Below are 14,545 nucleotides of genomic sequence, written 5' to 3' on the forward strand. Positions count from 1 at the left end.
TGAAGCTCAGATTGGTTTCCGCCAGGGCCACTCAGCTCCCGACCTCATTGCAGCCTTGATTAAAATATGGACAAAAGAGCTGAACTCAAGGCGTGAGTTGCAAATTACTACAGTTGACTATACAGAAGCATTTTGCGGAGTGTGGCATTGAGAAACCCAACAAAACTGAAGTCAAGTTATACAAGGAGGGAAACTCTCCACTAGTTGGAGTCGGCCCCCGGGATTTCTAATACATTCCAACAGATTTCCAGCATCCACAGTATTTCGCATGTAGTTAATTTCCTGTGGGTGGCAATGAAAGGATATGTTGAATACTTCTTCCGTGGCAGCTGGCTCGTTGGACTAGGGGTATGATTCTCGTTTTGGGATTTATGGTGAATTAATATGCCAGACGTCCCGGGTTCAATTCCCGGACGACCCCCGCCACCACCCCCCCCCAGCATTTTAATACATTAATTCGTGTGCTCGAGGTGGTGCCAGTTGGGGAAATCAGGTCCAGGTTTGAACATCCGGGAAATCATTGCGGAGAATGAATCACAACACAGAAAACCAACGCAAAGTTTCTCCGAATGCATCGAATATGGCAACTCTCTCCATGTGGGTTCAGTCGGAGGCTGATTGCAGTCAGTTACAGTCTTGAGTGACAAACCACATTTCAGTTGTGTTCCGGTACTTGCAGTGAGCCGGAAGGAGTTTCTTTATTCTTCCAGATGAATGTATGTTTCGGTCTTTCCGCGGTGGGTTTTCACACTGTCTAGAAACATGTTGGATATCGTGTTGAAGTGTTGAAGTGATTCACATCAGTCGATTTACAACAGTTCCTACCTGATGTGATGGAAATGTATTTTATTGACAAACTACATGAGAGACCTGGATGGTTATTCAGGACCTGAAACAGGCAGGATCATTTAGTTCAACAGTTCATGGATGTAAAACAGTACAGGAGGAGGTTTAATTAGGTGACTGCACGTGACGAGGTGGCCGAGAGGTTAAGGTGATGGACTGCTAATCCATTGTCTTTTGCACGCGTGGGTTCAAATCCCACCTTCGTCGTCAGTTTATTAACTGGTTCTTCGTGAATGCGGTGCTTTTTTCTGAAGGCATGTCTGAAATCACTGATGTAATCTTCCGAGACCAGGTTTCCAGAGGAGGTGGCGTTGGGATAATGTCGCTAATCACTCCATGATTATCTGAATTGAAGGCTGCTCATCCACTGTGCTTCCCACGCGTGAGTTTAAATCCTGTTTTTGTATGGGACGGCGTTATGCAGAAAGGAAATCGGAAATTACCATCAGACCCAAGTTATGACGTTTCCTGTAATACCGTGAATATCAATGTTTCAGGGACGATCTGATTGAAAATGTTACGATGATTAAATAACATTCTAGCTTCGTTTTTTAGTCTAGCGGGCAGTGTGCAAACCATTTAGCTTGTACTGGGGTGTTAACAAGAAGCATTGGGAATCGAAATTCCTGCAACAATCTCTCTCCCTGCCGTGAGAAAAAGTCGGTCTCTTTCAACTGTGGGTGTTTATCTCTCATTGTCTGTGACATTTCTTCAATTAACAATCTACTTCTGCCTCTCCTTGGAGTGAAATGTCTTCTGTCGTCTTTCCTTTGCTGTGAATGATGATTCAGTCAGTTGTTCTCTTGCTCTTTACAGTCAGGAGTTTGTGAGTTCTATACTCACTCCAGAGTCCCGAGCACAAATCCAGGCTGACGCTTTAGTGCAGTAATCAGTGAATGCTTCACTGTTAGTGGTGCCATCTTTTAGATGATATGGTAAATTGAGGTGCCCTCTGCCTTCTCAGCTGCAGTTTACCAAGCAGAATTTCGGAGAGGGGCGGGGGAGTTATCCCATGGTGTCGGAGCCCACATTCATTCCTCAATTAAAATCACTTAATAACAGATTTATTGTCTTTATCACGTTGCTGCTCCTGGAAGCCGGCTGTGAGCATATTTTTAAACAAATTGTTCCAAAACATGGTGATTGAAATCCTGTCAGGAAAATTCAAATTCCTATTGAAAACTCTGCTGAGTGAACTTCATTGGACAGCAGAGAAATCAGGTGAGGAATTCGAGTAAATCGACACCAGAGGAAAAGTCAACGTCAAAACTGGATCACCTCTTGTGAAGATCAATGAGTAAAAGCTGAGAACTCCGCGCATCATCATTTCATTGACCAGAGACACTCACGGAAGTGTTTTGTAAAATGTGTCTCTAATGCAAACCTGAAGGAACGAAACCTTCCCAGTTCATGGTGATATTGGGGATGGAATTCCATTTTTTAAATAAGTGATTAAGAATGAACGATCATGTCTGTCAAAATAATGATTATCTGTGTCTTTGACGTGATGATGTCTCCGCTATGCTGATAATCTTGTCCTTCTCATGGTCTATGTCTCAGGGAGAACGCTGCTGTCCAAATAAGCATGGGAATTATGGCAGGGTGTCCTGTATATCCGACATAATGAAGCTAATATGTATAAACTTCACTATATCGGGTGCAGATAAGATATTGGTTTTCGTTTTTGTTACTCAGATAATCATAGAGTGATAGAGAGCAAGGGAAGGCCGTTCAGACCATGGCCTGAAATGGGCTGAGAGAAAGGGGAAATCCTCAGCTGGTGTATTTTTGCAGCACTTCTGCTGCGTCCGTGTTTGAAATAAAACGATTTGAGAGATTGGTTACAGATTGAAGTGTTTACTGGAAGCAAGAAGCTGATGTAAATTTACTATGAAGCAAATTCAGAGGTGATTTTGTGTCGCAGACAAATGTTATTTTATAGTGTTAATGAGAATTTAAATAAACTGAGTATGGTTTCAATCCATCGGTCGCTGGGTTAGGAGGCCAGCACGCTTCTGCAACGCCAGTCTCCTCCAAAGCAACATTTTTCGACTGCCTATTACCGTTGTTTGGTAGCCAAACACATATTCACTTCCTCATTACTTTTTAAACAGGAGCACAACTATTGGGAAGCTCACCCAAACTCCACAAATCCACTTACGCTACCACGAATGTACCAGACAGGGAAAGTCACACAAGAAAGTAGCAAGAGACTATCAGGATAAACACAATCGCTGACACTAAATGGTGCCGAGCAAACCAGCAAGATATTACAATGGAGAAACTGATCATTTATGAAAAGGTATTTCCTGCTGCATAAAGATAGGGCCTGTTTTAAATGTAATTCCTATTGTGTAACTGCTCTCTCTGCTGTACAACTGATCCCTCTGTGGTGAAACTGTGATTCTGCCGTTGAAACATCCTCACCGTGGCTGTGTAAAATGCTTCCCTGTTGTGCAAATGTGCTCCCGGCTGTGTAAATATGATGCATTGTGTGCAAAACTTTTCTCTGTTCGATAAAGATATTTCCTCTAGTGTAACGATGTTCTCTGTTCTGTGAGGAGGTTTTCTTTGGGAAAATATGTTCTTCCTGGTTTCATGGTCTTCCTTGTCAAATGCTGCCTTGATATCAAGGGCAGTCGCTGTCACCTCGCCCATTGAGTTCAGCAGTTTTGCCCATATTTGGGCCAAGGCTGCAGTGCAGTCGGGGCTGAATGGTCCTGGTGGATCCCAAACTAAGCGTCAATGAACAGGCTATTGCTGAGTAACTGCTGCTGGATACCACTGTGGAATACCCCATCAATCATTTCCTTATTTTGATAGGGGGAACAGTAATGGGGCGGTACCTCGCCGGGTTGGATTTGTCCTACTTATTTTTTGTGGACATGACATACCTGTTGGCATAGCCAACGACTTCCACATCTCGTTTGGGGGCGGGGGGGGGGGGGGGGGGTGCGATTGTTCCGGGTCTTTTGTAAAGCTCTCGTTAAACCAGAATGGGATGACTGTGGCTGTTAAACCCTGGGAGAAAATGTGATTGTGGGATACATGAAGCATCTAATAAACTCTGCTACTGTACCTGAATGAGATGTGTCCTGTATCTGTCAATCACAGGTAGTGCTTCCGAGTGTAAGATTTATTCTGTATCTCAGTCTGTCGAATGGTTTGTGAGATGGGATTCCTTCTTTATCGGTCAATGTCTAGTACTGCATGTGAGGGCGGGGTTAATTCTGGCTTTCCCCTTGTCTTCATCCTTCTCCCCACCATCCTCCACATTGAATGGATCATCACTTGTCATTTCTTTACAAGGCAGGGAGTTGTTGTGAACTGAATATTCTGCCGGAAAATGTGGTGGAAGCAGATTCGATATAAACTTACAAAAGTGAAATGAAAAATATGGTATGGAAAAATATTTTAGGGCTATTGGAAACGACAGAGGAGTGGGGCTGATTTGCTACAAAAGAGCTTGCTCAGAAATGGTTAATACAAATTCATCCTCTTGTATTGCAATTTATAATGAAATGGCGGACAGCTCTTCCCAGAATGCTCGGGGTGATGTATAACGGTCTATCTCCAACAGATAGGCACTGCGCAGGTGCAATAGGTCGTCCACGGGAAATCATGCCTACCACGAGCATGCGCGCCACAGCTTCCGGAACCTGAGCGTGGCCGAGTGCAGTCTCAGTAAGGCCGAGTTTCAGCGGCTCTCAGAGCCCGAATCAGAGCCGCCGGGTCCGGCGGACGTGCGGAGAGGGACCTGGGGGACGGCACCATGAAGCCGATGGTGCAGCGCCTCCCCCATCCCAGCCGCCGCTTCCCGGTTTCTTCTCCCGTTTGCACCGAGTCTTTGATGCGGTAACAGAGAGGGTTGGGGAGGGTGATGCTGTTCATGTGGTTTACATGGATTTCCAAAAGGCATTTGATAAAGTCTCACACAACAGACTTGTGAACAAAGTTACAGCTCATGGAATAAAAGGGACAGAGCAACATGGATATGGGATTGGCTGAGTGACAGGAAACAGAGGGTAGCGGTGAATGGTTGTTTTTCAGACTGGAGGAATGTTTATAATGGGAGGAATGTTGATAGTGGAGTTCCCCAGGGGTCGGTGTTAGGACCCCTGCTCTTCCTGATATATGTTAATGTTGGTGCACGGGGCACCATTTCAAAATTTGCGGATGACGTTAAACTTGGTGATATTGTGAACTGTGAGGAGGAAAGTGTTAAAACTTCGAAAGGACAAAGGCAAGTTGGTGGGATTGGCTTACAAGTGGGAGTGGTAAAAGGTCTACCTCGGAATTTCACAGGACCGGCTCTGGGGAGCATGCACACTCAATGTCTTGGGAAGTCAGTACATTGAATAGAGCGGTTTCTGAGATGCAGGGAATTGTGGGAAGTGCAACCACCATGAGCAGATGTTAGTAAGTGTTTTTTTCCAGGCTGACTGTCAGTGACCTGAAATGTGATCTCTGCTTCTCTCTCCACAGATGCTGCCTGACGTGCCATGTATTTTGAGCATTTTCTCTCCTCATTTCAGATTCCTAGTATCCACCTGATTTTGCACGTGAATTATTGCTGGTCTTGCTCACAAAACCGAGGCCAGAAACACAAACTGACAAATGCAGATCCCTTTTGCTTCAGGGTGGATGTTGGACGTGGAAATCGTTCTTCACTTTCTTTGAAGGGATGTTCCTGTTGGCTGACTTTGAATTGCGGAGCAGAGAGAGGAGACATTGATGGCTTTAACCACGAGCACTTTTAAGAACAGTAGGGCCCAACCATTTCTGATAAAAGGTCTTTAACCGTTTCTTGTACAGTAACAGAGACTGACAGGAAATGAATTTCACATTTACATACATGAACAAAGAGTGACAGAGTTAGTTCCACCCACACTGAATGTAAAAGAGATTGATAGAGAGTTAATTCATTGAATCATACATTGATTATGGCACAGTGGAAGGCCATTCAGCCCATTATGACTATGCTGGCCATCTGAAGGAGCAATTCACCTCATGCCACTTCACTGTCTGTTCCCCATAGACCTGCACTTTGTTCCTTTTTGGATAATAATCCAATTCTCTCTCGAATGCTTCGATTGAACCTGCCTCCCCCACATTCTCAGTCATATTCCCCAGCTACTCGCTGCATGACAAGGTTTTTCCTCATGTTACCATTGCTTATTTTGCCAATTACCTTCAATCTGTGCCCTCTGGTCCTATTTCTTTCTAACAATGTGAGGAAAAAAGTCTTCCTGTCTACTCTGTCACACTCACAGTAACAGAAACTGACAGAAAATTAATTCCACATACATAGAGTAATGCAGCTTATTAGAGTTTTGATTCGAACTCATGTACGGTAATGTAGTCAGACAAAGAGTTATTTTCACATCACATCCAATACCAGACTTTGGCTGGAAGGTAGAACCTTAGAACCATAGAAAAGTTACAGCACAGCAGGAGGCCATTCGGCCCATCTTGTCCATGCCAGCCCTAGGACACCCGGGTGCCATTTCTAATCCCACCTTCCTGCACCCGGCCCATAGCCCTGTAGCTTACAGCAATTTAGGTTCAGATCCAGGCACTTTTTAAAAGAGTTTAAAGTTTCTGCCTCTACCACCAACTTGGGCCGCGAATTCCAGACACCCACTACCCTCTGCGTAAAAAAGTTTTTCCTCATGTCCCCCCTACACCTTCTGCCACTTATCTTGAATCTGTGTGCCCTTGTTCTAGAATTCTCCACCAAGGGAAACAATTTTATCCTGTCCACTCCATCTATTCCCCTCATAATGTTGTACACCTCAATCAAGTCACCTCTCAGCCTTCTTTGTTCGAAGGAAAATTACCCCTACCTATCCAATCTCTCCTCGTAGCTACACTTTTCTAACCCTGGCAACATTTTTCTAAACCTCCCCTGCATTCTCTCCAGAGCTATTACGTCCTTCCTGTAATGTGGTGACCAGAACTGCACACAATACTCCAGTTGTGGCCTCACCAGGTAATTCCACAATCACACATAGCAACCAAGTTTGACTGAAATTTAATTTCACACTCACTCACAGTAACTGAGACTGACACAGAGTGAAGAGCACACTCACTGCATGACTAAGACTGACAGACATGGAATTAATTCCACATCTATGTACAGTAACAGAGCTTGACATGTAAGGTATGAATTCCACACCCATAGACAGTACCAGAGACTAAGCAAAAGAGAGTTGATTCCTCACTCACATACAACAGAGACAGAGAGTTACTTTCACACTCATATACAGTAACACAGGTTGACAGATGATTAATGTGGAATTAACTTTTTTGAAGTAACTGAGCCTGAAAGAGAGTTACTTCCATAGGCCTATACAGTAACAGAGACTGACAGACACAGAATTAATTCCACACTCCAATACAGTAACTGACAAACTTAATTTTATTCACCGAAAGTAACAGGTTATCATGCAAAGAGTTAATTTCACACTATTGTACAGCAACCAACATGGTCGGGATAGAAAGCTAAATCAGCACTTGCACACATAACAGAGATTCACACTCATATGCAATAAGAGAGATTTGCAGAGAATTAATTGCACACTCTAAGTAACGGAGGCTGACAAGTTGTTTGTTTATTCCTCACTCACATAGAGTAACATAGACTAATATGAGAGTGTGGAATAACTGTCTTAATTACTCTCAGTCTCTGTTATTGTAGGTTAATTCCTCACTAAAACATTAGTGGAAATTGACAGGTCCTTAATTCCACTCTCAGATATCCTAACAAAGACTGTGAAAGAGAATTCCACACTTACAGTAACTAAGACCGACCGATAGAGAGTTAATTCCACACTTACATACAGTAACTGAGACTGAGCAATGGAGACTTTGATCCACACTCACCTACACTAACAGAGACTGACTGATTGTAGTTAATTCCACACTCACATTCAGTAACAGAGACTGACCAATAGACAGTTAATCCCGCATTCACACACATTAACAGGGACTGATATAAAGATTTAATTCCACATTCTCATACAGTAACAGAGACAGACCGACAGAGAGTTAATCCCTCATTCACAAACATTAACAGGGACTGATATAAAGATTTATTTCCACATTCTCACACTGTAACAGAGACTGACTGAGTTTTAAATTTCACACACATTCAGTAAGTGATGGACAGAGACTGAATTCCACATTCACATGTAGATCAGACTGAGGTAGTTCCACACTGAAATAGAGCAAAAGAGATGAACAGAAAGGTCAATCCCACAATGACAAATTAAAAATACAAGAAAGAGAAGCAGGAGAAGGCCATTCAGCCCATCGGGCCAGCTTCGCCATTCAATACGACCATGGCTGATCTGATTGTGGCCTCAACTCCACTTTCCCGTCCATCCTATAACCCTTGACTCTCCTGTAGATCAAAAATATGTCCACTCCACTTGAATATATTCAATGACCTGACCCACCCTCCACTGCGCTCTAGGGTTCTGAATTACAAAGAAAATAAATTCCTTCTCATCCCCACCTTCAATGGGAGATGTTCATTTTTAAACTGTGCCCTCTGGTTCTAGTTTCCCCATAAATGGAAACATTCCCCTCAACATCTACCCTCAGAATGTTATATATTTCAACGAGATCACCTCTCCTTCTTCGAAACTCCAGTGGTGATTGGCCCAACCTGCTTAAACATTCCTCATAAGACAACTTCTTCATGTCAGGAATCAGTCTAGTCAAACTTCTCTGAACTGTCCTCAATGCAAGTATATCCCTCCTTAAATAAGGAGACCAAAACTTTACACAGCGCTCCACATGTCGTCTCACCAATGACCTGTTGTCATAGCAAGACTTCCCTACTTTTATATTCCACCCCGCCTTAGAATAAAGGCCAACATTCCATTTACCTTCCTAATTACTTGCTGCAGCTGCACTTTAACATCTTGTGATTCATGTACAAAGACACCCATATCCCCCTGTACTGCAACATTGTGTAGTCTCTCTCCACAGTATCACAGTATTTTTACAGTGCAGAAGAAAACCATTCGGCTCCTCAAGTCTGCACTGGGTCTCTGAAAGAGCATTCCATCTAGTCCCACTTCCCTGCCTTATCCCCGTAACCTTGCACATTTTTACTTTTCAAGCAGCAGTCCAATTCGCTTTAGAATACCGCGATCAAACCTGCCTCCACCACACTTTCAGGAAGTTTGTTCCAGTCTCCAACCACCCTCTGGGTGAAACAAAAATATTCTCATCACATTTTCTCCTTTTGCCAATTATTTTGAATCTGTGCCCTCTAGTTCCTGATGTTCTCTTGAGTGGTAACAATTTATCTCTATTTGCCCCGTCCATACCCCTCAGGATCTTGAACACCTCTCAGCCTTCTTTTCTCCAGGGCAAAGAGTCCCAACCTCTCCAATCTGTCCTCATAGCTACAGTTCTTTACTGCTTTAATCATTCTTGTGAATCGCCTCTGTACTCTCTCCAATACCTTCACATCCTTCCTCAAGTGTGGTGCCCAGAACTGGAGTCAGTGCTCCAGATGAGGCCTAACAAGTGTTTTATACAATTTCAACATAACCTCCTTACTCTTATACTCAATGACCCTGTAATTAAAGCCTATGATACTATATGCTTTATTAACTGCTCTTCAACATGCCCTGCTATGTTCAATGACCTATGTACGTATGCACAGAGGTCTTTCTGTTCCTGCACCTCCTTTAGAGGTTCTCCCTTTATTTTATACTATCTCAGCAGATTGTTCCTGCCAAAATGAATCACCTCACACTTTTCTGCATTGAAATTCATCTGCCACTTGTCTGCCCATTCCCCCAACATGTGTATGTCCTTTTTAAGTTCACAGTTGACAATATTTCTAATCTTTGTATCGTATGCAAATTTTGAAATCATACCCAGCACACTCACAGTCTCGGTCATTAATATATATCTTTTAAACAATGTTTTGTTTTTCTATTCTTCCCATCAAAGTGGAAAACTCACATTTTCCCCACATTGTATTCCAAATGTTTGCCACTCACTTAACCTATCTATATCCTCTTGCAGACACTTTGTGTCCTCCTCACCACCTGCTTTTCCACCTATCTGTGTGTTGTCTGAAAATTTGTTGATGGTCTGTACCTTCATCTGAGTCATTAATATAGATTGTAAAAAGCTGAGAACCCAGCACTGATCCCTGTGGCACTCTACTATTTGCAGTCTGCTTACCTGAAAGTGGCCCACTTGCAAACAAGAACAGAGACTGATGGACAGAGTGTTAATTACACATTATTATAGATTGACAGAGAGTGAATTCTGCACTCATACAGTAACAGAGACTAACAGTGTGTTTTTGCCATACTGAAATACATTATTGGAGACTGCAGGATATAGAATTAATTCACACTCACAAAGTAACGGAGTCGATGGAGAGAGAATTAATTCTACTTTCAGTTACACAATAGAGAAGGAGAATGATTAATGCTGTCCTCATATGCAGTAACAAAGACTCAGTTGATTACACTCTCACATGCAATAACAGCGATGAACAAAGGATTAATGCCCCACTCACATACACTAATAGAGAACACCAGATACAGAATTAATCCCGCCCTCTCTCACACTAACGAAGATGGATAGAGATGTAATTCTGCACTGAAACACAGGGGCACAGATCGACTAACAAAGAGTTAGCTGTGCTCTCAACCACAGTAACAGAGATTGAGGGAGAGTTAATTCCACATTCACATGCATTAATAAAGGCTGGCAGATACAAAATTAATTCCATTCTCAAATAGACTAATGGAGACAGATAGGTAGAAAGTTACCATGATTCTGCCCTGAAACACAGTAACAGAGACTGCCAGATAGAGAGTTAATCATGCACTCACGTACAGATTGACAGATACCAGGGATTAGTTAATTCTACATCCCCATACAGTAACAGAGATGGACAGGGAGAGAGTAAATTCCACACTCTCGTACAATAACAGTGACCTGGTTCTCACTTGAATAATTCATCTGACGTGTGTCACACGGCCTCTTTATTGTTTCAGCATATTTTCTATCTTCCTCATCATCCAAGGAGCCCAGGCTTTGGTTTCCCTCCCTTCTCCCTTATTGGAATGTACCTAGTCTGTACCTGAAAAATCTCCTCCTGAAAGATCATCCATTGCTCTGTTACAGTTTTTCCTTTCACTCTCTGCTTCTATTTCACCCTGGCTAAATCCCCTCTCTTCCCATTGAAGTTAACGCTCTACCAATCACTCTTACCCAAGGGTGCACCCACAGACACTTCGTTCACGTGGCCAACCTTGGCCCACCTCCTTCCCCAGCACCAGATCCAGCAATGCCTCCTTCCTAACTGGACTGAGAACATTCTGGTCCAGGAAGTGCCTCTGAACACATTTCAGAAATCCCCAGATATCACCACTCTATAGTTCTTATACATCTGTGATTTCTCTGCAGATTTGCTTCTCTATCCCTCTCACTACACCTCCCTTTTTTCCTTATCTCTCTTTCCTGAACACTTTGTACACTTGAATATGAACCCGACCCTCACCATTTTTAAACCATGTTTTAATCATTGCCACTACATCATTTTCCCACATGGCTATTTGTGCTTTGAGATCACCAACGTTATTCACCACGCATTATGCGATTACAAACATCCAATCTAAACAGTCCCTTGTATCCCTCTTAGATTCTTCTTCATCTACTCCTATCTTATATGCTCCGACTTCCTTCTCTAGTTATTCCTCTTTTCTACTTCTATATACAGATTCCCAGCCCCTGTGACCTTAGTTCAAACCCTCCCAACCACACGAGTGACGCTCCCCAAATGGACATTGGTCCCAGTCTTGTTAAGGTGCAACCTGTTCCTTTCAAATAGGTGTTTCCTGTTCCAGAACTGGCCCTAATGTCCACGAATCTTAAGCCCTCCCACCTCCTGCACTGGCCTCAAGCCACATATTGACATTTACATTTACATATTTACATTTCTACTCCCACTAGCACATGCCACAGTAATAGTAATCCAGAGATTACTGCCTTTTAGGTCCTACTTTTTAACTACCTCCCTAGCTGCTGAAATTCTGACTGAGGGACCACAATACCTGTCCTCCCTGTGTCATTGATACTGACGTGTACCACAACCTCTGGCTCACTCTCTTCCCCCTGCAGAATATTCTGCACCTTCTCCGTGATGTCCTTTACCCTGGCACCAAGGAGACAGCACACCATGTGGGACTCACAATGACGGATACAGAAATGCCTGTCTGTCCCCCTGACTATGGGATCTGCTCTAACAACTGCATTTCTACTCTTCACTTTTCCCTCCTGTGCAGATTCTTGCCCATTGACTGCAGTTCTTCAAGGTGTCACCATTCCCAGCAGTCTCCAGTGCTGAGTACCGGTTTGACAGTGGCACACACCCCGCAGACTCCTGCATTTTCTGCCTGTTCCTACTCTTCTGGATGGCCACCCAACTTCAATCCTGAACACCCTCTTTCCCTTTGGGGTGTTCACCACCTGGAATGTACGATCCAGGAAACTCTCATCCTCCCTGATTCTCTGCAGTGATTCCAGCTGCCCCTCAAGGTCAGAAATCCTGAGCTCGAACTCAAGCAGCTGGAGACACTTGTATACAATTGGCCCCAAGACACATGAAGTGTCCTGAGGTTCCCACATGGGGCAGGAACTGTAAACAACAGGTCACAGCTGCCCATCCATGATCTAAAACAAACCTCTATTCCCTCTTTTAGAATCCAGTTTGTACCTTGTTTAAATTATTAATTTTATTTAATGCCTCTCGACCTGCTCTGCATTAATAGTCTTATTACGCTTATACTTACTGTTGTACTTACCCTGATTGAAACGTTTAATTTTCCAGCTCCTAGTTTAAATCAGTGCCCTAATTTAGAGAAATCGGCACAAACCAACCAGTTCCCTTCTTTCCCCTGATATCATGCTTTGACTATTTATTATAACCATGGCCGGTTTGCTCCAACCCCTCCCTCACAGCTCTTTATCCCCCCCACCGCTCTCACTCTTCTCTCCTTCTCTCTCTCATTGCTGCTCTCGGGCTGCTCTGCCGCTGCTCTTTATCCACCCTCCAGCCTAACTCAACTTTCACTCTCACTCACCCTCAGCTCCTACACAGTCCCAAGTTATTGACTGTTTAGGAAATTCTCGGATCTTTGCTCCAAGATGGATGATCTCACACTTCCACATGTTGAACATCTTCAGCCAGTTTTGTTCACTCACGGAATCTGTCAATGACCCTTTGAAACTTGCTGCTCCCACCTACACTACTAACCATGTCACCTAACCTAGTGTCATCAGCAATCTTGGATATCGGCACCTCCTCGGCACCATCTCCAGTGCAATCACTTCCTTCCTATAGTGTGATAACCAGAACTGCACACAGGACTCCAATTGTTGCCTAACTAGCATTTTATACAGCTGCAACCTCCCTGCTCTTATATTCTATGCCTCGGCTAATAAAGGCAAGTATCCTATATGCCTTCTTACGTACCGGTGCTGCTCCCTTCAGGGATCGATGGACATTTAAACCAAGGTCCCTCTGATCCTCTATGAAATTCTGTGATCAGCCCATAACGACCTGCCCCCATCATTCCACTTATTGCTACTTTTATTTCAGCTAACCCTACTTCTTTATCACAAAGGGTTGCCTCTTCCCCTTTAACCCCTCTTCAATAAAAGTGCTCACTTTCTCCACCGACAATTTGCAAATGTGTTCTTTTGCATATAACCCTTGTTAAAGAAGAGGTACCAGAAGGACAGCCTGTGCTTAATGTTGCTAAGGCTGTAGGACTTTATGAGATGTAGCTGAAGATTCTGCGGGATGTAATAGTGGAAATTGTGAGGGTACTGGCCAGAATCTTCTGAATTCTATTTCTTTCTGTAATGGACAGCTACAAACCACTTGTTTATTCCAGGACACTAAATAAATTAATGTGAATCAAAGCCGAGCAGATTCTAACGTCGCACGTCTCCAGTTTTGTTTTTTACTGAGAAACCAGTCCTCCATGTAAGCTTTTTGCTCAAAGAATGAGACCCCCGCTTCCTGGGAACACAGCAGCGATACCTCCAAGATCTGATTTACAACCTTCAAACTCAGTGAAAGGCTTTCACCCTCCCCTCGGGGTCTGACCGTCACTTCACAACCAACATTCGGCTGGGATGGGCAGACAAAACAACTTCCTTCCCCGCAGTCCCCCAGCACGGACTGGATAATCTCCCAAGCTCGTATTCCACGAATGTTACATTGCTCCACCGATTTGTGTTATTCCCACAAGCTCCGGCAATCTCAGCCCAAATGACCAGGCCTTTTATTCTCTCGTTAACTAACATTTTGCCTCCTTATTAAGTCCATCCTGAGAAGAGGGACTCGGTATTCCGACTTCCTCTGCAGACATCCGGTTGCTGCTAATGGACCAAAAGAGGCCTAAAACCTGAAAGAAACCCTCTGGCACAGCCCTCTGAACATGTCTCCATTAGACCGTGCAGACAACACCTGCTTCATAGAGAACAATGGTGAGAATATGAGCAATTTCAGTGCCAGTATTCCATGGGAATAGAGGATACAAGATAAAACAGAATTTACAATACTGAATGGATCCTCTGGGAGCAGGACCGTAGAGGATGAATTCCTGGAGTGTATACGGGATGTTTTTCTGGACCAATACATTGA

General features: G+C 43.6%; 1 non-coding gene across 1 annotated transcript; it reads left to right on the plus strand.

The window, feature by feature from the left end:
* The first annotated feature begins 971 nt into the window (after positions 1 to 971).
* On the plus strand, positions 972 to 1,053 carry trnas-gcu (transfer RNA serine (anticodon GCU)). Its single transcript has one exon. It is a non-coding gene; the product is annotated as a tRNA-Ser (tRNA).
* The last annotated feature ends 13,492 nt before the right edge of the window (positions 1,054 to 14,545 follow it).

Source organism: Cetorhinus maximus, chromosome 31, assembly GCF_964194155.1.
Source record: "Cetorhinus maximus chromosome 31, sCetMax3.hap1.1, whole genome shotgun sequence".
Lineage (NCBI taxonomy): Eukaryota > Metazoa > Chordata > Chondrichthyes > Lamniformes > Cetorhinidae > Cetorhinus > Cetorhinus maximus.